At 46.3% G+C, this 23,255-nt stretch overlaps 2 pseudogenes across 2 annotated transcripts; one reads left to right on the plus strand and one right to left on the minus strand.

Moving 5' to 3' along the window:
• The first annotated feature begins 5,140 nt into the window (after window positions 1-5,140).
• Window positions 5,141-22,295, plus strand: LOC147374755 (small ribosomal subunit protein uS2 pseudogene; annotated as a pseudogene). The gene is made up of 3 exons (XR_015154259.1): window positions 5,141-5,427; window positions 9,817-9,981; window positions 21,047-22,295. The product of XR_015154259.1 is annotated as a small ribosomal subunit protein uS2 pseudogene (transcript).
• LOC147374756 (epithelial splicing regulatory protein 1 pseudogene) lies at window positions 13,543-16,173 on the minus strand (annotated as a pseudogene). Its single transcript, XR_015154257.1, has one exon. The product of XR_015154257.1 is annotated as an epithelial splicing regulatory protein 1 pseudogene (transcript).
• Window positions 22,296-23,255: the final 960 nt, after the last annotated feature.

Below are 23,255 nucleotides of genomic sequence, written 5' to 3' on the forward strand. Positions count from 1 at the left end.
TAGGCATTGGCAGCTCAGGGACTGATATGGAAACACCCTCTTTCTATCATTCACACCCAATGTTACAGCATCCGCAAAGGTTGTGACTTTAGAGGAGAGATGGGAGAGGTTTCTATTAAAAGAAAAAAAGAAGAAGAAGAAGAAACTACAACCCTCAGGCTCACTAGAGAAAAATCCCCTGACTTACCATGTGAATGGCTACAATGGCCTCAGGTATGCAGTGAGCATAGAGGATAGTGATGAGTGTGAAAGAAGTCTCCAAACCAGGAGAACAGGCTTGTCGTCAGGTGAGCCCAGTGTGACAGAAGCTGGGGCAGAGGTGGTGATGGGCAAGAAGGAGTAATGAGGGATTATTTACTTTCCCTAATTTTAAAAAATATTAAGCTTTTATAGACTATATTTGAACATTTTGGTAGCTACAAAACAGATAAACAAAATTTTCTCACTACCTTTTTCACAATAATTCAGTTTCTCTCTGTGTTCTTAATCTTTGTTCAAATTTGAAAATTGAATGCAATGTGTGTTGATTCTTATTTCTTAGCGGTGACTCTGCATTGAGGAGAGAGGGTAGAGTGGACCGAATAAAGTGCAGGGCGCTGGACAGCAAACTGCAGACTAGGGCGCCCCAAGCCCGCACTCCCCACTGTGAAGTCAGCAAAGCAACCAGGGTCTGCCAGTGCAGAGGGCCCGAGAAGCAGCAACAACGATTTCTTTTCTGCTCCCACCATTGCCAGCCCTAGCAGGAGTCCAGATTAGCTACTGGGTTATGTGTGTGCCCCATGTTTGTACGTGGGTGTGTATGCATGGGTGTGTGCGTGCATGTGTGTGTGTACTTTGTATTTCTTCCTGCCACATAAGTGAGCCTGGATGCTTCAAGTAAGCAATGCCCATGCCATGCAAACAGCACAGTGAAAAGGGTAGTGTCTTTGGGAGTTGAGTGTGCACACACAGTTTGTATAATGGGTCCAGGTGCAAACTTCCGGTTGTTCCCGTGGTTCATACCTGTTTTGTGAGGGGAATGGTCTTCCCTTGGGATATCAGCTCAAAGCTTATGGAGAGAAGGACTGCACAGGTGTATGTTAGAGCCAGCAGCTCTGGGCATGGATGATTGGGCAAACCAAGTGAATTGCTACAGGCTCCTGATGTGAAGGAAGAGACTGTGGACATAGGGACCCCAGGCCTGCAGAGTCAGAGTTCTGATTGCCTGCAGGGGTTGTGGGTGTTAGTGGAGCAGAGAGGTGCAGGGGCTGAGATGCCAGCTGCCTTCCCAAGACTATAGTAGGAGGGAGCAGAGAAGCACGTGGTGTGGCCCATCTTTGTTTCTGGCACTTCTTTCTGTCCAGACACCAGGTTATAGGAAAGACTTGATTCTTGCTCTTTAAAAGCGCTTTAGCTATTCTAACTCTTTATTTTTCCGCTTCACTTTTTTAAAAGGTATATATATATATACCACTGGAAGTGCTAAAACTTTCTGTTATCATTTGGCAGTTGGCCATCAACATCTTTCCAAGTCAATACCTATGGATCTAACTCATTTAAATAACAGCAATAAACCAAAAAGGAAATTGACAATCTTGTGTTATGTGAATGCACTGAAAATTTACTTAACTGGTTCCTTGCCGTGTTTTCTAAATATACTGTTTTTACCTAATGCTGATATTAACATTCTTAATATATATGTAGTCGCACAAACATTCTCACACACCCATTTCTTGTCACCTGCCTTTGCTTGGTAAAGACTAAAAGACCACTTACATAGTCAAGTTTTCAGTCGTTACCTTTATGGCTTCTGAGACTTGTATTTTTATACTTGAGTAACATCTCAACTCTGAAATTACAGAATAAAATGTCTTCCGTGATTTTTTTCTGTTTTACTTTCACTGTTCCAGCTCACAGTTCACACAGCCCAGCCCCCTGCAGAATCTCCCTTGCTCGGGTTGGCCTGCGGCCCTGCAGTCTCTCGAGGAGGGCCTCTCCGCCGCGGCCTCCCGCTCTCCGCCCGCCCTCGTCTGCTGCCTGGACCGCTCCGCGACGCCGCGTCGCGCTGTCCCAAGCGGGGAGCCCCCTCCGAGCAGAGGCCCCGGGCGAGCTCGGGCCTTAGGGCGGTCGGTGCCGCTGCGGCCTGCCGGCGACAGCGCCTCGTCCCGAGGACGCCCGTACCGGTTGTCGGGCGCCCCTGGCGGCCGCTTTCAGAGCGTTCCTTTCCTTCGGCGACCTTCAAAAGGGCTGCGATTCAGCCAGCAAATCCGGCAAAGAGCTCCAGAGGCCGGCATCACAAGCGGTAATAAACCCGGTGCTGCGGAGACCTGGGCACGGCTGCCTCTGCTGAAGATTGGATCCGCAGGGTTTCGGGTGGCGCCGCGCTCTGACGGTGAGGTGGCTGCTCGCTCGGGTCGACCAGCATCTCCCCGAGCCCCTCCATCGTTGGGGCCTCGGAGCGGGCAGGAAGAGGGTCTTCAGCGCCAGAGCGCCTGTGTCTCAACGACCAGGCTCCTGGATCACCGTTTCCGCAGTACCCTCGCTCTAGGCTACGGGGCTTGGCCAGCCCGCCAGAGTCCGTGCACGTAGAGCTCGTTACCGTGCGCGCCGGGGCCCTGTCTTCGGGCCTGGACGCGCCCTGCTCCCGCTTGAATCGAACGTGCAGGCTTGCGTGGTGAGAACGGGCCGTGTCTCTAGGAGCGGGAGGGCGGTCGGGACGTTTCCTCTGCCCGTGGTCAGCGCTGGGCTATAGCTCGCGAATGAGAGTGACCGTGCCCCGAGCGGTGTCCTGAGTCCACATTGTCCAGTTTTCCGGTTTCGGCTGGGAGTGGTCGTGTGTCTCAGTCGGCGGACGGCGCTGGGTTCCCGCCGGCCGTCCCTGAATCCCGGCCTTCCTCTGGAGTGGGGACGGGCCGAACGCGCGGGACAAGGTGGCGCTGGACGGAGCGCCCGGCCATCCCCGCGGCACCACAGTCCCTGTGCACGGGGCCTCATGACCTGGAGTTCAGGTCCGCACCAGGGCCGGAAGCGGGGTAGCTGCTCCACGACAGCCACTGTCGTTTCTCCAAGCTCTGTGATCGTCCGCAGGCTGGGCTGCGTCTTCGTGGGGATCGCCTGTGGTCCCTTCTGTTCCCCTTGCGGCCTCGGCGGCTGTGTGGACCCCCCACACACGTGCCCCCTCACCGAGGGTCACATCAGGGAACGTGGCAGACGAGCAAGGAGGTCGCCCAATGCGCGGCTCCAGTCCTTCCTGGGCTCGGCGGTCAGAAGCGCCAAATGTTTGAGACACAGAAAGCGTCCGGGGCCGTCCCGTGAGGGTCTTGGGGAGACGCGAGCCTGGCGCATCTTTAGTCTCAAAAGAGCCTCTTAACACGCGTGAAAGGGAGGACGCGGGAGCGAGAAATGCAACCTGCGGCGCACTCGGAGGGAACGAGTGCGGAGTGGTGATGCTGTGCCTTCTCCCCACTGCGATCCGGATTTGTCCCGGTGGCGTTCATGCTGTTTGGTTGTAGCTGGGCCGCCGACAGGTCGACCAGATGGCCAGACAACTTTGGTACTTCAAAATTTCCTACAGTGGGTTTTAGTAGAGAGAAGATAATGCCAACCCACTTCAATACTCTTGCCTGGAAAATCCCATGGGCAAAGGAGACTGGTAGGCTGCAGTTCAGGGTTCTCTAAGAGTCGGACACGACTGACTGCACTTTCACTTTTCATTTTCATGCGTTGGAGAAGGAAATGGCAACCCATTCCAGTGTTCTTGCCTGGAGAATCCCGGGGACGGGGGAGCCTGGTGGGCTGCCATCTATGGGGTCGCACAGAGTCGGACACAACTGAAGCGACTTAGGAGCAGCAGCAGCAGGAGGTTTTAGTAGATGGAAGTACTGAAATCTGTAATAATGGAAATTACTATTATCGTTGTTACTCGACGTTACTGTAATTATTACCGTTGTCTGTAATTATAAAGTTTATCCACAAACCAGCTGCTCAGTTGAAGATGACCAAAGAGGAGTTTCAGTATGTCTAAATATTTGTTTCAAAGCAGAGGGAACTCTACAACCCACGAGGCCATACCCCGCAGCAACCATTCTGGTAATCCACACCCCCAAACTCTGCTGCAATAGGCCTCAAGGCGCGGTCTGGGTCAGTGACTGTTTCCTTCTGTATCCTTTCCAGTTAGAAACAAATCAGTGGGAACAGGTTCCTCTAAGCAATCCCATGAGTGCCCCTCGTCCCATGAGCCTCCTTCCAGCTTTCTTACATGACAAGCTCTGAGCAGGACCTGCCTTCCTGTTTTGCTACCGCTCCTATGCGTACTCCTAGTCTCAGCCTAATGCAAGTGGTGCTGGCTGACCCCTTGCAATGCAAATAGTAGCTGCTAAATTTACCTACTGATCTGTATTTTAAAATCTTCATAGACATGGTAATAGAAGCATAATATTGAGTCAGGAACATGTGTGACATTGTTAACGATCTCCTTACTATTTAGACATTACATGTAGGGATCCTTATAACTTTTCCATTCCAAAACTAAAGCTATTCAAGGAGGGGAGAGAGGCTCAAGAAGCAAGTGATATACATATATATAAATAATTATGGCTAATTTGCATGGTTGTATGGCAGAAACCAACATAAAATGGTAAAACAATTTTCCACCAATTAAAAAAAATTTTGAGAAAGAACACTAAAGCTATTCGAATGCCTTTTGTATGCAAAGACATATTTCCACATTACTTTTTTCACTTTTTTAGTAGAATTCTAAAATTGGAATGACAAGAGGTTTATTGACATCTTTAAAAATTGCTTCCTAGAAACATATCCATTTATGTATGTGTGTACTGTGCACTATCCATTTAATTGCCATACTTTGAAAAAAATTAATGTGGAAGGAATTGTTTTACTTTTTGCTTGTGAGACCAATATTTTATGTTTTTGTGTTTTTATTCATTATGGAATCTCGCCTGTATGTCCTCAGATTGATATTCGATAAAGACTCAAAGGAATCATTAAGCAGTGGTGGAACTTTTTCTCTGGGTAGCTCCCTCCTTTTTGATGCTCTGCCACACAGATTATAGCCTCCCTGGCCTCCCAGCTCACCAGTGTTCTCAATTCAGATTTTTGCCAGAATGTTTACGGTTCCTCTGCCTGCAGCTGCAGCGTGAAAACCCCCTGAAGGCAGAGAGCTGCGGAGTCATCAGGTTGATGTGTGTGCTCACCTTCACTCGAGGAACCTTGTCCTGGAACCCTAACACTGCCTGCTGTTCAGGGTCTGAGAACCGTTTCCTATTTTGTTCAGCTTTCTAATTCCCAGTGGTAGGTGAGGAAGTCTAGACGCTGTTCCTCTTATCATTGCAGGAAGCGGAACCCTTTCCAGGGCCCTAGAGTGGGCTCACACGTGCTGACAAGGCAAGAGACTTGATTGAAAGGGGCACCCAGGAGGACAGCAGCAGGGTGAGGAAGCCCAGGGGACTTCTCTGCCATGTGACCTGCAGTCTCAGGTTTTATGGTGATGGGGTTGGTTTCCGGGTTGTCTCTGGCCAAGCATTCTGACTCAGGGTTCATTTCATGTGTTTTGCTCAGCTTTCTAATTGCCAGTTAATACTGGTGAGAGAGTCCAGACACTCTTTGTATTTATTTGGAAGCAGAAATCACATTTTATTTTAAGAGAAAATTATACTTTTGCATCAATAATTTAAAATCACCTAACCACACATGCTTGAAGGTGTCTTTCGTTTCATATTCTTTGTTTTGCTCATGAACATGTTAAAATAAAATGAACTATCAGGAGACACACTTAGATGGTTTTTCCCACCCCCTAGAAGAACTTTATGCCAATAAATCCTGGGTAAGGTCTTAGAGTCTCTGAGTTTGAATCCTTCAGGTACTATCAAGTCACTGTGGCAATTTTTGCTCTGTTTTCATAAGACCTGTTAGTGTAATAAGTCACACTAAATTTTCCCAAGGCTTATATTGTGGAGAATTATTTTTTCTCCCAAATCCCAGTGTCCATCTTCTTTTTCAGCCACTAGCAGTTCATTCTGCTCTAAAGTGTGCAGTTCACTGTCTCTGGATTGGCTTGAGGTGACCACCTGTGTGACACTTGGCAGCTCCCATCTCATTTCTAATCCATGAATTTGAATTAAAGGGACTTTAAGGCTCTTACATTTGTTACTCAATAAACACTTATCAACTGAGAATTGTAATCACTGGAGGCACATTAATAAGTGAACAGATAGGGACCCTGACTTCATGTGACTTTCTGGAGTATGCAGACTCTTATAAATAAATTTTTTAATTGGGGAAAATGTTTTGATTAGCATTATAAAGAAAAAACTGAGCTTTCCAGGTGACACAGTGGTAAAGTGCCGGGAGCCGGCATATTGCATATTGAGTTCCTATTGCATATTGCATATTGAGTGCAGCACTTTCCACAGCATCATCTTTCAGGATCTGGAATAGCTCAACTGGAATTCTATCACTGCCGGTAGCCAGAGTGAGGTACTCCGCCTGTGACAAAGGTCATGAGGAAGGAGGCTCGACATACGCAAAGGCGGGATAGAGCCTCAGGAGTCCCCCTGGAACTCCTCGAGCATCTACCCCCATAACCAGAGCCTGCCTACTTTACTACTTTGTGCTCACCTACACCTCTGACTTTACGGGGGGCTGTCCCCCACCACCTCTTTTGGAGAAGGAGTTAACTTAGAGCTCCAGTTTATAATAATTCCTGGGCGTGATAAGAGTGTTTTAACCTACAAACTCCTCTGAAGGTTCTCTGGCCTGCCTGACAGGCTTGTCCGGCCACATGTGATCCCTCACAGCCTCCCAACCGTGAGAGGCACAAGATGCTTTAAACCTTCTAAAAACAGGTTCCTTAGAAAAGTTAGAAAACTATTAGTATAAGTATAATGGGCTGATTAGAAATTGTATTGGTGAAGGGTTTTTCATTTGTTGAGCCAATGTTTGTTGCTAAGTCTCCATATCCCCTGCCCTTACACACATTAATGAATATATAGAATTAACCTTTGATATTAATCACGTTAGACCTTAGGCTAAGTAAATTCTTTCCTTAACTAAAACCCACTACACCCTCACCCTGTAGGAATGTAACTTTATTTGGGTGGCGTCTGTTTTGAGAATAATCAGCCCTGGAGAAATAAGTGTCCTGATTGACTGACCCGCTGTCACAAGGAGAGGGTCGTAAATTGTCAGCAGGCCCCCCTGGCCAGAAGATGATGTAACACCCCTAAGACCTCTGTATACATTTGTATGAAGCACCTGACTTTGATAAAAGTCAGGACTGCTGACCCCTCGTGACTTTTGCATAACATCTCAGTGTATAAAAGTAGACCATGGAAAATAAAGAATTGGGATCAGTTTCTCGAAATACTGGTCTCCCCATGTCGTTCTCTCTCTCACTCTGGTTGAGTCTCCATCTGGAGCGCGGAACCCACCATGCTTACTAATTATGCCTGGGCTTCTAAGATCCGACCGGGGAGGCCTCAGTGTCTCCTCTCCTTCGGGAGAACGGAAGGACGCCTGCGGCCTACGTAAGTGGTGCAAACTTCTTGTCTTGAAGTTTTATTGGTCTCCCGCGTAAACCAAGCTACTCAGCCTCTTTTCTCCACTGAATTTTCCTACTGAGCTATCCTCATCCTATTACTCTTTATATCTTTGATAAAATATTTAAATAAATAGGTCGCCGACGCCTTCCCCGCTTCGAATACCCTGGATCAGCCGGGGCAGGACCCCGGCAGTAAAGAATCCACCTGCCAAGCAGGAGACATGCGTTCAATCTCTGGGTCAGGAAAATCCCCTGGAAAAGAAAATGGCAACCCAATCCAGTATTCCTGCCTGGGAAATCCCAGGGATAGAGGACCCTGGCAGGCTGCAGTCCCTGGGGTCGCAAGAGCCAGACATGACTTAGTGACTAAAAACAACACTTGATGGAAAACATCAGGGTCACGAGGGATGGTAAAGGGGAAACACCAGCATTAGACAGGCTGGTCCAAGAATGCTCATCCGAGAGGTTAATATCTGAGCTGCCATCCAGATGAGCAGAAAACAGCAGCCACTTTAAGCTCTAGGACAACGGCATTCTAGGAGAGGGAAGAGCAGGGACAAGGGTCCTGAGATGGGCACCAACTTGGAGGGTGGAAACACATGGGGGCTGAGTTGACATGAGTGAGTGCAAACGTGGTGAAGGGAAGGAGGGGCTGGGGGAGGAGGGGCGGGGAGAGGAGGGGCGGGGAGAAGAGGGGCGGAGTCAGTGCTAGCTCAGTGCTGCCAGTCCCTGATCCCGGGATTTGATCCTGCTCTGAATACTTCTCACATAAATACAGAACACTGATGCCCCGTCCCCACACAGATGGATGACACAGGTCCCTGGCAGTCAGACAGAGTGCATGCAGTAAGTCAAGGCACCAGCAAGATCACAGGATCTGAGATCAGCAGGAACCTTGATGGTACCAGAGAGCCTATTTTAAACTCAGGAGACTGAAGAGCAATTTTTGTAGTCTTGGCCAGTATGAACCAAAATGAATTTATTTCTACAGTTTGCAGAACTGTTGCCTCAAAAAAAAAAGGGGATTTTCATAAAGTTTATGTAGAAAAGATACATAGAACCCATGCCTAGAAGTCCTACTTCCAAGGGAGAAAGCCACCGGGAAAACTGCTTGGAAAGGTTAAGGAATGTGACTTTTAATTATAAAAGAGAAAGACACTAAAATACAAGAAAAGTTCTGAGACAAAAAGGGTTAAACCAAACCTGGCAGGCTTTGTCCAGGTGAAAAGGTGGCTACCCAGCACACAGCACACTTCCTCACGTTGCTGGGATTATTCCTACCATGCTTTCCCATGACTGTAGCCTGCCAGGCTTCTCTGTGCATGGAATTCTCCAGGCAAGAATACTGGAGTGGGTTGCCATTTTCTTCTCCAGGGGATCTTCCTGACCCAAGGATCAAACCCGTGCCTCTGGCATTGCAGGCAGATTCTTTACCACCCGAACCACCAGGGAAGCCATTGCACTTTACATGGTGCCAATTTAAAATTCAGTTTAAGTAATTTTTTTCAGGTTAAGTGTTCCAAATAGCTCCCCCTTGATGTTATCTGCACACTGGCACATGTAGTCTGCAGGAACCCCCTCTTTCCTGAAGACCTGCAGTCACCACCCTTCTCCACACATGTCTCCTATTACATCTGCCCACTGGTGTCATGGGCTCTCTGCCCGACGCTGCACAGAACTGTTGCCGGCGGGAGGGAGGGATCTCTTTTTAGGCAGGGAGTCATTCTGTCAGCCATCACCTAAACGTCATCGTCCTCCCATCTGAGATTGTATTTCTATGTTCCTTAAAAGAGCATTTTAACAAAATCTCAATTTGAACATGAGTGGGTTTTACCTGCCAAATTTTATCTGTCTTTCATTGTATACTATGGTCTGATTTTGCCCTTAGTCTCTCATGAAGCAACTTGCCAGGACTTATGAATGACTTCTGATCCCTTTTCCATTTACCGCCACCCTTCTGTGGCACATGCTTCTGTGGCACGTCCTTATTGCCATGATGCTCCCTTCCTTTTGGAATGCCTGCTGCTGCCTTCCTGCCTCTCTGCTGCATCCTTGCCCGTGTGTGTCTCTCCCTGGCACTCACAGCAGGTTCACAGCAGACTCACTCACATGCTGTTCCCTTTGGAGTCCCCGCCTCCCATTTTAGCTGTGATATTTGGGGACAAATTCCCAACTATGTATCTCCAACCGAGACTCCTGCTCCCATGTCTGGGCTCTGTAGAATCTTCACCTGAATAATTACCATGGATAAAACCTAATATACCTTTCCTTCTCTGCAGTTACACCCCTTACAGACCCTCCCTCTCTCCTGGGCACCAGGCTCCCTGGTTCAGATCATCCATGACCCATTTCTCTACACTCAAGGAGTTATCTGGCCACGTTGGCTCCAGCTCTAATGGAGTGAGTTGAGCAGTGATGGACCCAGAGAAGAGTGGAGACAACAGGTACGTACCTGGTGATGTTGTAACTGCACCGAGAATAAAGGGCAGTGCTGATGATAGAACAGACTGTAGAGGGTTTCTCAAGGTTAGAAAACGTTGGAAAGCAGTTTTAAACACAGGTGGGGGAGTGGTGTGATGGAGAAGTTGCAGTTTAAAGACAAAGGCTCATTGCTGGCTCAGAAGGATCTTACTGGTAGCATCTTATCAAATGCTCTTTCTGTTACAAATATTCCAGGTTACAAATCCTTTGGAAATATATCCTACACATTTGCTAGCAGCAGAATAGCACAGGTCACAGTTCTCCATTGCAGCCTTGTTCGTAATATAAACAGAGTGCTGCATATCAGTGTTCATCCCACTGTGGATGGGCAAAGTGTATTAAATAGTACATCATCCATTCAGTGCACAGCTCTGCAGGAAATTATGTCCTGATAGAGGACAATTTCCAAGGCATTGTCAAATAAATAAAAGCAACATGTACAAAACACCGTGCTTAATATACCACTATGTATGTTTTGAATTAGGGCATGAAGGAGAAATATATTTTCATGTTTGCTTATAAGGAACTCTAGAAGGATCCATAAGAAACAAAATACTACCTGTGGAGGCAGATGGCCCTGGACACACAGGCTAAATGACGGGAGGCACAGATTAAGGCAAAGTGTATTTTCAGTATCTTGAATCATGTGCCTGTATTATAACCTTTTTGGGATTTTCAGTAAATTGAATTTTTAAAAACCTCCAAAGAATAAAATGCATTTTACTCTTTTTTTTACTATATTATTTTACTGTTTTTACCAACTGAATGACTTTCTGGTTATTTTACCATGGTTGTTGTTTGGCTTCTCTAAAATGTCTATTCATGAGTTTTTTCTAGTGGTTTTGACATTTTTATTTTAACTGTGGTAAGAAACAAAAAGATTTTTCTCAACACCCTAGGTAGTTCGTCCTTTTCTTTTTTCCTCCTTTTGGATACTTTATATACTTTGTGAGTTTTGGCATCATTTTCATAACTTTTACTTGCAAGAAAGAGGATAAAGCTATGCTAGTTTGCTAGGGTTGCCAGAATAGAATATCACAGACTGAGACTGAAATAACAGAATTTCTCCAGACTATCCCATCTCACAGTGCTCAGCTGCTCAGAGCTCTCCCTTACTGTTCTGTTTTGTCTTATCAGCAGTTACGTTTCCTCTTTGTTACTGATTTTAGTTGTCTTTTTTCTTAGTCAATATAGCTAAAGATTTGTTACTTTTGTTGACCTATTTGAAGTAACTTTTGTTTAAAATTGATTTCTTTGGTTTTCCTCTTCTGAATATTTATTTGAGAGCTAATCTTTACTATTTTCACTCCTTCTCCCAGCTTTGAGTTTGGTCTGCTCTCCCTTTTCTGCCTAGGGTAAAGATAGGTTGCTTATTGAGCTTTCTTTCTAATGTATGCATTCACAGCTTTACATTTCATTGTTGGTGATGTTTTTGCAGAATCCCATACATGCTGGTATGTTCTGTTTATAGTTTGATTTGTCTCCAGGTATTTTCTAAGTTCCTTTTTTTAATTATTTTTTAGCTTACTGGTTATTTAAGAGTGTGTTTAATCTTCACATACTTGTGGATTTTCCCACTTTTCCTTCCACTATTGATTTTTCGTTTCATTGCTTTGTGACAGGAAAAAGTTCCTTTGTATGATTTGAGTCTATTTAGAGTTGACTTATTTTCTGGCCCAACATATGGTCAATTTTGGAGAATGTTCCCTGTGCACTTGTGAAAAGTATGAAATCTATCTCTGCCCAGGTCACAGGTGCCCTAGCTGCACGGTTCTTAGGGGTCACCTCTCACTGTCGGGCATGACTGTTGGGTCGGTCGGCCATTTTCATGCATTAGTCACACGGGGAGATCACTGGGACAAAAGGGACGCCTTTCTGTCAGCCGCTGACTCTCAGTACCCCATTCTATGGCAGATAGTCTAAGAGTGAGCTCTGGTACATCCCGAGCGCCTCTCTCAGACTCACCCCTTGGCTACATTCTCAGAAACTGGAAATTTTAGCCCTGCAAAAGGCCTGGCCCAAATACAAACTCAGTTCAGTTCAGTCGCTCAGTCGTGTCCGACTCTTTGTGACCCCATGGACTGCAGCATGCCAGGCCTCTCTGTCCATCACCGACTCCCAGAACTTGCTCAAATTCATGACCATTGAGTTGGTGATGCCATCCAACCATCTCATCCTCTGTCATCCCCTTCTCCTCCTGCCCTCAATCTCTCCCAGCATCAGGGGCTTTTCAAATGAGTCAGCTCTTCACATCAGGTGGCCAAAATATTGGAGTTTCAGCTTCAACATCAGTCCTTCCAATGAACACCAAGGACTGATCTCCTTTAGGATGGACTGGTTGGATCTCCTTGCAGTCCAAGGGACTCTCAAGAATCTTCTCCAACACCACAGTTCAAAAGCATCAATTCTTTTGTGCTAAGCTCTCTGTATAGTCCAACTCTTACATCCATACATGACTACTGGAAAAACCATAGCTTTAACTAGAAGGACTTTTGTTGGCAAAGTACTGTCTCTGCTTTTTATTTTTATTTTTTTTGAGATTAAACAGGCAAGTTTTATTATCAAATGTAACAATTCTACAAAAATTCAGTAGTATTGTAGTATTACTGCCTATCTTAAAGTCTTTCAGAGCTCTGGGCAAACAGCATCTTAAGGCAGCCAAGTATAAAGAACTATTTTTATGATCTTAAGTGCCAGTTATCCCCAATTTTCACACAACATGGTTTTTCTTATTTTTCCTACTGCAGTTAAATGGACATTACTGGTCAGTGAAGAGGGACTGTTTGGCTTTCCATTTAAGGTATTAATCAAAATAATGCAAAGTAAATAAAAATAGCTGCCACATAAATCTGTATGGCATTGCATTCAAGCTAAGGACATTAAGAGGAACTTAAAGGAACATGTGCACTTGGTTAATCAAATTCGGTTCTTCTCTTTGGAGTTACACGAGGCAGCAGTACTACGTAGCTAGTGTCTAATATTGCACTTCTGGAGCATAAACACAGCTAAGCCACAGTGCCACACACCGACAGCAGCACCTGTTCTCATCACATCAGTGTTCACCTCTCAGTCTAGCATGCTGACTATAACCCTAGGCTTTTTAAAAGTTTTAATTATTCGACAGTTAAGGCATTAGAGAAAAAGGATTAAGGCTATCTTATTATATACAAGCATTCACTTCAGTTAGTATATTGCTTTCTAGAATACATTGTTCAAATATTCTCATTTGTGATATTAAAAACTATGGAATTTCTTATTAAAGTCCGAAGCATCAATAATGGGGAAAGTACAGTATAAAATAATACATACGAAGCCACAGTATTCAGTTACAGTTCAAACTAGAAATTAATAACTACACATAGCTGCTTCATTTTTGGTTTTATATTTTGGCCCCTAGTTCATTTTTATTTACAACTGATACCCACTGAGAAAAAAAATGCAACTTTTAAACTATGTATGTTTTGTGATGGGTGTGCCATTTCTTCTCACTTTTCCAAGGTGTTTTAAAAATAGTTTTTGGTGGCTTTTAACTGTAAGACATTGTGATGGCCAAGAGCCATTTCTTGCTGTAAGTCTGGGACTTACATACTCCAAGACCTTATTCTTACTTCAGAAGAGCACATGATTGTGCAGAAGATGGGAAGAAGAGTGGGAACACACAAACATGGAGCTTCCATAAAAGAGTTCCTGGTGGAGATGGCAGATGTCAGTGGAGTATTTTTTCCCCCAAGACTTAAAACTTAGGAAACACCTATGATGCCATATTAGCTGGTAGTAGTGGAGACACCCGATTTCAAATTCACATTTTAAATGCCTGTTTGCAGTGAGCAAGGAGCCAAGCATGCTGCTTGCAATGAGAATTTGGCTTCACTGGCTCAAATTTTTCATTCCACCAAAAGATAGGGCATTCGCCCACCGTCCAATGATGTTTGCTGAGAATACTGCAGCCTGAGTGTAGACAAACTTCTCCTGAAGTTGCTGGAAGTTGTCTTATGTCTGAAGGTTTCAGGATTCCCATACATCTTTCAAACACTGGTAACCTCGGAAGAAGTTAAGAATTTCCTTAACTCCAGTACTGTAGGCCAGGCCCTGCGTTCTGACCACCGTGCCAGGCTGTGGAGGGACACCGCTAAGATTAGCAGCTGTAGGGAAGTAGCCAAGACTATTGGGCGAACCTGGGGGGCTGGGGTAGCACGCCGTGTAGTTCATGAAGAGCTGGGTGCCCGCGGGGTAGTACGCTGTGGAGGGCTGCAGCGCTCGTGGGTTCAGGAGCACTGAGGGCTGGTAAATGGCAGCTTCAGTAGGAATAACTGCTGCGGGAGCTGGAAATGTGTAGGAGGGAGGGGACAGGCATGGTAACTTACATGGCGGTGGGGATAAGCCATTTCGATTTAAAGTGCCCCCCATTAACACAAAGTTCATTTCCTCAGCTGAACACTGAAAGACTTCAACATATCTGTCCTTCATGGTTTTTTTATGACACTTCTGTGCAGCCATAAATGCTCTGTCTGCAGACTTCATCTGGATAAAGGCATCTCCTGACGGGCGGCCCTGATGGTTCAATACCATGTGGACCCCATGAGTTCGGATATCGGTGGAAAACTCCCCCAGGAAGTCAAGGATATCCTCAATTGTGGCTACATAGGGAAGACCTCGAAGGCGTATACAGTCTCTAATGTTTGTAGGGGGCACAAACTGCTGAGGTAGTACTGGAATAATGGGAGGGGTTGGAAGTGGAATGAGAGGAGCCGAGGAGAATCGATTCAGCACCTGCTGAACTTCAGCTGCTGTGCTCCTAAAGAGTTCGATGTATCTTTTACCCAACAAGTCTTTATGCTTCCTCAGTGCGTTCTGTGCGTATTCCTCGCAAGCAAAGAGGACAAAAGCATCCCCTGTGGGCCTACCATCCGGGTAGGTAACAAAGAGGATGCCTTCCTTCCCCCCAGTGATGGGGCAATGCTGTCCAAAGAAGGCCACCACTTCATCAGCCGTGGCCGTGAAGGGGAGCCCCCGCATGCGGACAATGACTTGGTTTTCCTTGGAGAGAAACTGGGCCACCTCATTGGATGTACCACCAGCAATTTTAAGAAAATCTTCACCTGTTGCTTTGTAAACCTCAATGTACCGGCTCCCCATGTGGTGCTTGTGTCTCTGCAGAGCTAGGTCTCTGTGCTCCTCGCTCACAAACCTAACCAGGGCTTCTCCGTTCCTCCGACCCTGGGCATTCAGACAAAGTGCTGCACCGCCCTTGGCAATATTGAGTCCTTTGAAGAATCTTGCAATATCTTGATCCGAAGACTGCCATGGTAAACCTCGTGCCCTGACTACTGTGTTGTCATCAATAAGTTCCATCTTGCTGCAAGTGCCACTTTCAAATTTGTAATTTACTCTCTCTGGATCTGAAAACCTGTGATTATAAGGGTCTGAAATCATTGCTAAGATTATATTTCCCATATCTTCAACTTGAGATGCTCCATACCGGGAGGCTGAACTATTCTTCTCAAAATTTAAACACTCTGTCATTGCTGCCACATCCAGTTTATCAATATCAGGTGAACCAGGGCAACACTTCTTGAATTCTTTTCGAAGATCAAAAAAGGAATAGAAGCATTCAGGCAATAATACATTCTTCTTAGAAGCCTCAGGATGCAGAATTTGCCTGACATGAAGCTGCCCGTCGGTACAGAGACAGAAGGAGGTTCCTACCCCAATATTCAGTTCATTGCTCACTGACTGGTTAAACTGTCGGAGCGCTTGGTCCAGCTGCAGCGCCGAGGACAGGCTCTCGGCGTCGAGCTTCGTTTCTTCTTTGCAGTCCTCCGTCAGCTCCAAGTGATCCGGTCTAACTAGTACTTCGTGCAACTGTCCCACCTTCTTGTTGGCCAGATCCACGACTTTCCATAAGAGCAGGATCAGCTCCTTCTCGTCCGAGCCCAGCTTGGCCCCGGTGGCCCCAGCCGTGATTCCGAAGAGCACCACCAAGTAATCCGGAGACGCCGTCATGACGATGGGTGGGGAGGGGGAGAAGGGGGGTCGGGAGGCGGCGAGGTGGGGCGGCCGTGAGAACGAGGGGAAAACCTGTGCTAAAACCTCTCCGAAGGAAAAAAAAAGAAAGAGCGCCCACCCACCCCCCCTCCTCCTCCTCGCCGCCGCCGGTGCAAAAGGCAGTAACCAACCACCCTAGCCCTCACCTGGCCCGAGCTCCACGCCCTGGGCAGGAAGGGGGGTGGGACTGTCTCTGCTTTTTAATATGCTGTCTAGATTGGTCATACGTTCCTTCCAAGGAGTAAGCATCTTTTAATTTCGTGGCTGCAATCACCATCTGCAGTGATTTGGGAACCCCCCCAAAATAAGGTCAGCCACTGTTTCCACTGTTTCCCCATCTATTTGTTGAGCTATTTCAAATCCTGAAAGATGATGCTGTGAAAGTGCTGCACCAATATGTCAGCAAATTTGGAAAACTCAGCAGTGGCCACAGGACTGGAAAAGGTCAGTTCTCATTCCAATCCCTAAGAAAGGCAATGCCAAAGAATGTTCAAACTACCACACAATTGTACACATCTCACACACTAGTAAAGCAATGTTCAAAATTCTCCAAGCCACGCTTCCGCAATATGTGAACCTTGAACTTCCAGATATTTGAGGTGATTTTAGAAAAGGCAGAGGAACCAGAGATCAAATTGCCAACATCTTCTGGATCGTCAAAAAAGCAAGAGAGTTCCAGAAAAAACATCTATTTCTGCTTTATTGACTATGCCAAAGCCTTTGACTGTGTGGATCACAACAAACTGTGGAAAATTCTGAAAGAGATGGGAATACCAGACCACCTGACCTGCCTCTTGAGAAACCTGTAGGAAGCAACAGTTAGAACTGGACATGGAACAACAGACTGGTTCCAAATAGGAAAAGGAGTACATCAAGGCTGTATATTGTCACCCTGCTTATTTAATTTATATGCAGAGTACATCATGAGAAATGCTGGGCTGGAAGAAGCACAAGCTGGAATCAAGATTGCCAGGAGAAATATCAATAACCTCGGATATTCAGATGACACCACCCTTATGGCAGAAGGTGAAGAGGAACTAAAAACCCTCTTGATGAAAGTGAGAGAGGAGAGTGAAAAAGTTGGCTTAAAGCTCAACATTCAGAAAACTAAGATCATGGCATCCAGTCCCACTCAATGCATAGGTCTCCACTAATAATTCTTTCCTCAAAAGTTGTTCCTGCCCAACCTTGTGGAATTTCACCTGTGTGTGATCAGATGACAGAGACTCAGTGGGCTCATTAGGCACTTGGGATCATTCTTTCTGTCTGAGTAGCTCTCTCTTTTCGATGCCCTGCCCTGCACATATCACCTTCTGCACCTCCCTGGCTCACCTGTGTTCTCACATCAAGGCTTTGCTGGTCTGCATCTGGGTTCCCCTCCCTGTACCTGCAGCATGGAAATTGCCTGAAGGCAGACAGCCAGGAGTCTTCAGATGGGTTTGTGTATCCATCGTCACTCTAGGAAGCAGTTGTTTCCAGTATTTTATTCAGCTTTCTAATTACCAGTGCCAGGTGAGGAAGTTCAGATACTGTTCCTCTTAAAGCTGGGAGTGGAAGTCACATTTTATTTTTACAGACACTCTTTGAATCAGTAATTCTAAATCAGTTAACCATATATGTTTGAAAGTACCTTTTGCTTCATTTTCTCTGTTTTGCCCTTGCAAATGTAAAAACAAAACCAAATATCAAGAGACACACTAAAACAGGTTTTGTTTTCTATTTTTCCTGGTTGAACTTTATGCCAACAAATCTTAGGTAAGGACTTAGGAAGCTGCAGTAAGTCAAGGCACCAGCAAGATCACAGGATCTGCAATCAACAGGGACCTTAATGGTACCAGAGAGCCTTTTCTTGCCATGCCATAGGAGGTGGATGCAGTAGTTGAGGGGCTGGAGGGGTCCCAGGACCTTAATGACACCAGTGAGCCAACTAAAACACAGGAGGCTGAGGCCAGGTACAGCACGTTTGGCCAATGTGAGCTGAAACATATTTAATTCTGAATTTCCAGAACCATAACCTCAAACAAAATGTTCACCTTCTTCTGATATTCACATGGAAAGATTGCACAGAATCTTTTGCCCAGAAATTCTACTTCCATGGAAGAAAGTACCAGAAAGATTGCTTGGAGAATTTAAGAGATGTGTGGGTTTTAGGTGGAGAAAGAGGAAGTGAGTAAATGGCAAGTGTGGTTCAGAAACGGAAAGGGGTCTGTGCAAACCCAGCAGGCTCTCTTTGGTGGAAGGCAGGCCGTGCACTCACTGCTCCTTCCCCCTTTTGCTGAGATCACTTTTATCATGTTTTAGGTAACTCCAATGAAAACTTCAAGTACAGGGGCTTCCCTGGTGGCCCAGTGGTTAAGAATCTACCTTGCGGTGCAGGGGACACCGGTTCGATCTCTGGTCCCAGATGACCCCACATGCCACAGAGAAATTAAGTCTGTACACTGCCAAGACTGAGCCCAGGCATCCTAGAGCCCAGTGCTCCACAGCAAGAGGAGCCACCAAAGCGGGAAGCCCAACCACCCAACTAGAGCACAGGCCCTGCTCACTACAAGTGGAGAGAGCCTGCAGGCAGCAAAGAACACCCAGGGCAGCCAAAAGGAAATAAAACTATATTTAAACAAAAACCCCTTCAAGTACAGTGACTCTCAATGGCTCAAGTAACTCCTGCTCGATGTTCTCAGCACACCGGCATGTGGGGTCTACAGGAACCCCCTCCTCCCGTGAAGGCCCAGAGTCTCCATTGACCACGTGTCTCCACCACTGTGCTGTGCCGTCTCCCCACTCACCTCTGCACAGAACTGCTTCTGATGGTGTCACTCTTTAGGCAGGGGAGTCATTCTTGTGAATCATCATCTAAGAATTAATATCATCTCACCTGCAATTTTATTTCTGTATTCCTTAAAAGCAGTTCCTTAAAACCCCAACTGTATTCCTTAAAAGAGTGTTTTAACACAATCTTGATTTGAACACCTATGTTTTTATTTATCAACTTTCATGTCTCCTTCATTGTGTCCTGTGCTCTGGCTCAGCCTCTCTCTTGGCCTCTGCTCCTGGCCTCTCAGGAAACAGCGTACAGGATGCATTAGTTGCACCCGCCCTCCCTCTCACTGGCTCTTTTCCATCCTCCCTCATCTCCATGATACGTGTAACTCTGTGCACATCACTATAACCATGACACCCTCCCTCCCTTGGGAAGCCTGTTATCACCTTCCTGCTCCTTTCTCTGCTGCCCTGTGTGTGTCCCTGCCTGACACTCACAGCAGCTTCACAGCAGGCGCTCTCCCTCACTCTTCTCTCCAGAGCTCCTGCTGGAATTTCTGGACACCACCTCCCAAGTATTTACCTCTGACTCTGACTTCTTCTTCCCTGGTGGGCCCTGTAGCATCTTCCCCTGAGTGAAGAGCACAGATAAAACCTAAATTCTCCTTCTTCCCCAGCTACCTTACACTCCCCTGTGGATGTCTCCTTCTCATCCAGGCTCAGTGATTCAATATCATCCATGAACCACTTTTCTATACTCAACCATCTATCTGGCCATATTGATACCATCTCCAGGGGAGTGGGTGGAGCAATGATGGGCAATGTTGAGATGGCAGGTAGAGACCAGACCAGGCAATGAGGGCGTGAGAATGAAGGACAGTGCTAAGAAGAGGAGCAGATTATGGAGAAGTCACAAGGGCAGAAGAGGTTGGAGAATGTTTTTGAAAACAGATCAGGGAGAAATCTGGGAGAGGAGAGGTCGAGTCTTAAGGAAAGAGAAATGATCATTGCATAGCTCCTCAGTGCGGTGGGGTAACGGGGTGAGGAATCCAGCAACGTGCTAGTTTACCAGCAACATCCTATCAGATGCTGTATTTCAGTTAGAAGTACTTTAGGCTACAAATCCGTTAGATTTGTGAAATTCCTATTGCATTAGAAATTGATACATTTTCCTGCAATGGAATAAATTAGGCTAAGGTTATGCATTACATTGTTTTTTGTGATGCCAAGATGTCATTTTATACTAGTGTTTTTCCAACGTGGACCAGTAAAGCGTATTATAGTACATCATCTATTCACTGGACTGATTTGTGGAAAATAGTGTCCCAAGAGAGAATATTCCCCAAGATAGTGTCAGCTGAATATAAGCAAGATACATAAAACATTGTGCACAGTGTGCGACCATGTATGGTTTTAAATGTGGTTGTGCTCAGTCACTCAGTCACGTCCCACACTTTGTGACACTATGGACTGTAGCCCACCGGGCTCCTCTGCCCATGGCGATTCTCCAGGCAGGGATACCAGAGTGGGTTGCCATTTCCTGCTCCAGAGGATCTTCCAGACCCAGGGATTGAATCTGAGTCCCTTATGTCTCCTGCATAGGGAGGTGGGTTCTTTACCATTAGCACCACATGTGGAGTGAAGAAGAAATAGATATTCATAGTTGCTTGTGTATCCATAAAATGACTTTCTGGCACGTCTCTCATGATCCAGGGGCTAAGACTCTGCACTCTCATTGTAGGGGCCTGAGTTCAATCCCTTGTCAGGAAACTAGAACCCACATGCCACAGATAAGAGTTCCCATCGAAAAGGTCCCACAGGCACAGCCAAATAAATACTTAGGAAAAAACAAATAAGCCTCCAGAAGCTATTCCTGAGAAACAAAACATGTGGCTGACTGTGGAAGCAGCAGGGCCTTGACAAGAAGGGAGGGGGTAGGAAGAACAACGTAATATGAAATATTTTTAGGTTCTTGAACCTTGTACATGTATTATAAGTTTCTCAGAAATGCCAAGACATTACGAAAAAATTTTAAACCTCTAAAAAATAAAACTCACAGCGTTATTTCTACAAACTGAATGAAAGTCAAGTTTGTTTTATCAGATTATCTGGCTTCTCTAACATATCTTCTCAGGCTTTTCCCATGCTACCCAGACAGTGGTCCATATGGCACTGTCTGGATTTTTGTCATAACTTGAAGTGAATCTTTTACACTATCCTCAGTCCTTGATGTCCGGCAAATGAAGGACGACGTCATCACGTTCCTTGCAGCAGGGGCCCTCTTAGGTGGCACCAACCTTTACTTCCCAACGGAGCAGTACATCTACAGAAGGAAAAGTGGCGGCGTCTACACTAGGAATCCGAAGAGAACCTGGGAGAAGCTTCTGTAGGCAGCTCATGCCATCGTTGCCACTGAAAACCCAGCTGCTGTCCCTGCTGCGTCCTCCAGGAACCCTCGCCAGCGAGCTGAGCTGCAGTTTGCTGCCACCACTCCTCTGGTCAGCCGCTTCGCTCCTGGAGCCTCCACTAACCAGACCCAGGCAGCTTCCAGGAGCCAAGACTCCTGGTGGTTACGAGCCCAGGGCTGACCGCCAGCCTCTCCCAGAGGTATGTATGTGAACTTCTTACCATCGGTCTGTGTGACACGGACTCTCCTCTGCACTCTGGAGACGACCCATTCCCGGCAACCAGGGAGCTGTCGGTGGGTCTGACTTGGCGGATGCTCACCGGGGAAGTTCTGCCGGTGCGCGGCATCCTTTCCTGTGAACACTCTTGGGAGGTCGTGCCTGATCTCCACATCTGCAGATTCTGAAGAGATTAAAAGGGAAGAGCAGGTGGCAGCTGAGCAAGCTCTGACCAAGGAGGACTTCACCGTGAATGGGTCAGTTCAGCAGCTGAGTGCAACGCTACTGGATCTGAGGTGCTGGCCTAGTCCACAGGGGGGCAGGCGAGCTTGCTGCCCACTCCACAGTTCCCCCTGAAGGCTGGCCTGCAGCGCCCACTGCTCAGGCCACTGGGCAGGTAGGCACAGCACTGTGTGGGCTTCAGCTGTTCTTTCACAGGCTCTTTTCTTGGGTGGGGGCTGTGCTGGGTCCTTGCTGCTGCACAGGTTTGCTCTGGTTGCGGTGAACAGGGAGCACTCTGGTTGTGGTGCCTGGCCTTCTCGTTGCAGCGGCTTCTCTTGTTATGGAACGTGGGCCCCAGGGCCCCCAGGCTTCAGTGGTGGCAGAGCGTGGGCTCAGTGGCTGTGGCCCCCAGGCTGTGGAGCACAGGCTCGATGGTTGTGGTGCATGGCCTTAGTTCCTCTGAGGCATGTGGGATCTTCCTGGACCAGGGATTGATCTCATGTCTCCTGCATTGGCAGGATTCTTTACCATGAGCCATTATGGAAACCCCACAAGCTCTTAAAATGGAAATTGGTTAACAGAAAATAAGCAGTTTCTAAATAAATAAATATATCTACTCATGAGAATGTTCTGTGACTTTTGCTTTTTTCCTTTCACATAAGAGGAAAATTTCCTAATTCATAATTCATTATGTTCTTCCCTCAAACAGCATTTGCAACTGCTAATTTTATTAGCTAAGCTTGATCCAGTTTTCAAAATACTTTTCTCCCACTTTCCCCTATGCACTGTACATTCTTTATCAATTGAGATAATATTTTATCATTGTTCAGTCACTTAGTCATGTCCAACTCTTTGCGACCCCATGGACTGCAGTACACCAGGCCCTCCTGTCCTTCACCAACTCTGAGAGATTATATTTATATACTTCATATGGATAGGAGGATAATCAGTTGATTTCATCCTTGAATTATTTCTCTGAATCTGACACATTAATATGCTAGTAAGATATACGACACTTGACTGATTTCAGCATAATAAAAAATAACAGAATCAGGTGACCATATCTGAAGACTGATTATAAAAGCAGCAGCCATGTTTATGAGGAGCAGTGACACACGGGGGGACATTTTATGTGGTGAGAGAGGGGCACTGGCCTCAGGGATTTAAAGGGCTGCTTGAAAACAGAGTGGAACTCGTCTCAGTGGATGGACCTCCTGGGAGTCACTTCACAGGGACACACAGGACAGAGTCCTGAGCATCCTGAGCATCCTGAGTGCCCACAAGGCGGTCTGAAGCGGTGGCCAGGGCACCCCTCTGCATATCAGTGGAGATGGTAGCTGTATTGTGTGTCTGTATAGTCTGTATAAGGTGACCCTGCATGCAGAAAAGCAAATTTGACTAAATGGCAGATGGCCTCAGCTCTAATAGTAAGATCTTTTCTTAAATCAATTTCTTTCTCCTCTCAGCTTCTCCATCTGAAAGGAGTTACTCTTCATGACCCACTCTCTTTTAATTCCCTTCTTAAAAGCCTCAAATTTTGTAGCTTTTTTTAAGTAAGTATTTTCCATGTTTATTCCTCAGACAAG

Source organism: Bos grunniens, chromosome 3 (assembly GCF_055505025.1).
Source record: "Bos grunniens cultivar Pamir isolate PY7600 chromosome 3, Bosgru_T2T1.0, whole genome shotgun sequence".
NCBI lineage: Eukaryota > Metazoa > Chordata > Mammalia > Artiodactyla > Bovidae > Bos > Bos grunniens.